Source organism: Carlito syrichta, unplaced genomic scaffold (genome assembly GCF_000164805.1).
Source record: "Carlito syrichta isolate Samal-C Ts95f unplaced genomic scaffold, Tarsius_syrichta-2.0.1 Scaffold145531, whole genome shotgun sequence".
Classification (NCBI taxonomy): Eukaryota; Metazoa; Chordata; class Mammalia; order Primates; family Tarsiidae; genus Carlito; species Carlito syrichta.
Window position 1 is genome coordinate 76,414 of NW_007089627.1, and position 4,103 is coordinate 80,516.

The 4,103-nt window shown below is 41.9% G+C and overlaps 1 protein-coding gene across 2 annotated transcripts in view; it reads right to left on the reverse strand.

The window, feature by feature from the left end:
• Nucleotides 1–4,103, reverse strand: part of NSD1 (nuclear receptor binding SET domain protein 1) — a 136,857-nt gene that overhangs the window by 67,375 nt on the left and 65,379 nt on the right. The window lies entirely within an intron of this gene.

Genomic DNA, 4,103 nt, shown 5'->3' on the forward strand with positions numbered 1-4,103 from the left:
CACTGCAGCCTTGACCTGCTGGGCTTTGGTGATCCTTCCGCCTCAGCCTTCCAAGTAGCTGGAACTACAGGCGTGCGCTACCACCCCCGGCTGATTTTTTGATTTATTGTAGAGATGAGGTCTCACCAAGTTGCCCAGGCGGGTCTCGAGACTACGGGCTCAGGTAATTCACTCACCTCAGTCTCCCAAGGAGTGGGATTACAGGTTGAGACACTGAGCCCGGCTGGCCCAGTCAATCTTAAGGAAAAGATTAAATTCAAAGTAGTGTCCTGGGCAACCTCTTTCAGGTCCCCTCCCACTGTGGGAGCGCAAAGAAAAAAAAAAAAAAAAGAAAGAAAGTAGTGCTCTATAGTAAGTGACACTAGTACAAATAAAGCTAACATATACCTAACAGTTAAAATAATAACATACACCTAACAGTTAAAATAAGGCATCTTGGGTAAACCGGTAAAATATACCACGAGTTACAGGGTGAGCATCCCTCAGCTGAAATGTGTAGGATCAGAAATGTTTCAGCTTTTTAAATTTTTTAAAGATATTGGAATATTTGCATATCCATAATGAGATATCTTGAGGATAGGACCCAAGTCTAAACCCAAACTCATTTATGTAATGTATACATTTCATCAGCAAATAAAGGTGTTACTATCTCAGTCACCCAAGTGTTCAATCTGTGGTTGTGTAACATCTCCATCATTTCTGAGTCTGAATTGTTATATAGCTGATAAGCAATCGTTTTCCTACACTTATTCCCACATAAGCACTTAGAAGCATGACATAGCATTCAAACTATGAAAAACTAAAGTGTGTTCCAAGTAACTAAGCAGCGTAACACCGGCACCAAAATACCTGCGTAAGCTATTAAACAAAAGCAACAATAAGCAGCAGGTTTTGCATCTCTATCTTCAGATGCGGTGTTTTCATTAAAAGGTTACTGTATACTCTTTTTTCCCTTCCTTTTTTAGGAAAGAAGAAACAGTAGACACAGCTGAGGGGTCGGAAGGTGGCTCCTCCAAGGACGAAAAGACATTCTGTTGGATGCCTTTTTAAAATGTCTCCTCCAGAGTCATCTGCCCCATTAAAATAGTTTTTGTCTTACAAGTCTCTCTGTGCTTTTATAAACAGGCACAATTTCTTTTTTGGTAATGAATGAACATCGCTAGTCCTTCAAGAAGTCCATCAAACATTTTGAACATGTTATCTGCAGGCACTTTTATTGCAGTGTTAACAATGTCATCTTCATCTTCACTGTTTTCACAATTACCTTGATTCAGAACCATTTCAGCTATTTCACCTCAGTTAAGGAACAAATGGAGTCTCATTATGAATACTAAACACTTCATTATCTACTTCTGCCAGCTTACTGATGAACTCTTAAGGTATGTTTTTGCATATGTAAGGAGGCCAGACATTACTTTTCTCTCACTTGACATAAGAATCCTTCAAAATCACCACTTTTATCATCATCACGGAACACAGCTACAGGTCGAAGGTTGCGCCAGGCTCGCACGACTACGCCTTGAGTCACTGAGATCCGAGCCCTGACAACCGCATCCTTCATCCTGCTGAAACCCTTCCACACCTACACATCCACTAGCTTTTGCTAGCACACTGCTCCACAACTGTGTTTTGATATTTACTCCTCATGGAGCTTCGAATTCCTTGGTCACGTAGCTGAATTAATGAAGTCACACTTGAGGAAAGCACATGGCATAAACATTAATTTTGGTAAAAATTTCAGCTGGAGAATGAGCAGAACAGTTGTCTAGAAATAACAAAACATTGCAGTTGTAATCACTGTAGTGAGCACTGGCACAAAACGTGTGACCAATCCGAAGAGATGCCCCTGGTGATCCTTGTCTTTCTGTTAGCATAATAAGAGACTGTCAAGAAACTCACTCCTTGAAAGCAGTGAGAATGCAAGCTTTTGCCTATCACAGCAAGTTTACACTTATGCATGACTGCTTCATTAGCACATGCTAGCACAGTTATTCTCTCCTTGGCATCCTTAATTCCTGTAGGGGCGGTCAGTGTCCTTCTAGGGCAGTGTCCCACAAAACAGGCCAGGGGCAGTGGCTCAAGTCTATAATCCCAGCACTTTGGGAGAAGGAGGTGAGAGGATTTCTTGGGCCCAGGAGTGCAGACCCTGTGAGTGCAGCAGTGAAACCCTGTCTCTACAAAAGAAAAAAATAAAAAAAATTAGCCAGGCATAGTGATGTATGCCTGTAGTCCCAGCTACTCGAGAGGCTGATGTGAGAGGATAGCCTGCACCCAGAAGGTTGAGGCTGTGGTGAGTCCTGATTGTACCACTGCACTCTAGCCTTGGCGACAGAATGAGATCTTGACTCAAAACTAAACAAACGATGTTGATGTTTTATCAGTGTGATAGACCTGTTTAGATTTTCATCAGTGATAAACCTTGGCAGACTCAATGAACTTCTCTGCTGCTTCATACAGATGCTTACCGCCCCCCAATCTTTAATTAACGTTGTGTCTTTTCATAAATGTCTACAACCAGCCTGTGGAATATTCACAGTTCAGTATCAGCAAATCTTGATAGATCTTTGTTTTATAATCAGCATTTTTAAGTGGCATATGTTCACTCCATCAGCTGACGGATCCAATCTTCCAATATATAATTGAGGATTTTTTTTGCTCCATGCAGTGGTTTTCTATTATCCATTTACTTCCATTCATCACTCTAGGTACAGAACTTCAACAGTTCATTCTCCTGTTTCTTCAGGTCACATATGGTGGTCATGCTAACATCACACTCTTCTCTAAGATGTTTCACAGACCACTGTCTAGTTTCTCCAGTAGCTTGACTTCTGTGTTAAAGGAAAACACAAATTCCTCTTTTTCTGGTCACTGCTATCCATAGGGATACATGCAGGTTTTCTGAAATTTTCAAAAATATCTTTACATCACAGCAGAGAAGCAGCAAAAAACCACAAGTAATGGATGTAGGTTTTGGTCCTGAGTGGGACATTGTGGAGAACCTGCTGTTGGTACACCCAGTCTGCACACACGCCATTTGATTACTCTTTGTGTGCATGCTTGCGGGAGAATCTGAGTATGTGTGGAAAAGCTATAGCAAAAGCTGAAGGGAGGCCGGGGCAGTGGCTCACATCGGTAATCTCAGCACTTTGGAAGGCGAAGGTAAAAGGACTGCCTGAGTCCGTGGGTTCGAGATCAGCCTGGGAACTTGGCAAGACCTTGTCTTTACAATAGATCTAAAAAATTGCTGGGCATAGTGGCACATGCCTGTGGTTCCAGTCACTTGGAAGGAAGAGACAGAAGGATCACCTGAGCCCAGCAGGATGAGGATTAGTGGCCATAAGCGTGTCACTACACTACAGCCTGGGTAGCAGAGTGAGACTCCAACTCAAAAAAAAAAAAAAAAAGCTAAAGGGAGTTGGGAGAACCACTTTTCCCTTAGGATGCCGAATAAACTGTTCTGTGCCTGCGTTTTGACTGTGATCCATCCCATGTGGTCAGGTGTGGAGGTTTCCACTCACGGCATCATGTCACTGCTCACAATATTTCCAATTTTAGAACATTTTTAATTCTAGATTTTCAGATTAGAGGTGATCAGCCTTTACTTTAAGTAACATCTCTCTCAATTATATAGGCTATCGGACAGTCATTTAGACAGAATATTATGCAACTGGCACTACAGCATGAATTTCAAACACATTTTACACTCTATCAGTTTAGTATCATATGGTTGTAAAATGTTTCATACTAGAAAAACTGAAGAACACAGAACTGAACAAAATCATCAAAAAAATTTGATTATATACATCCCATCATATCAATAACATAAAGATGTATGCGATGTATGCAAAAGACAGGAGACAAAGAAAAATAACACAGAATTTTGAGCACGTGTTTAAAAAAATCTTGTTATGAAAATAATTTTACCAGCCGGGCTCGGTGGCTCAGCCTGTAATCCCGCACCTTTGGGAGGCTGAGGTGAGTGGATTGCCTGAGCCCGCGGGTTCGAGACCTGCCTGGGCAACTTGGCGGGACCTCATCTCTACAATAAATCAAAAATCAGCTGGGCGTGGTAGCGCGCGCCTGTAGTTCCAGCTACTGGAAGG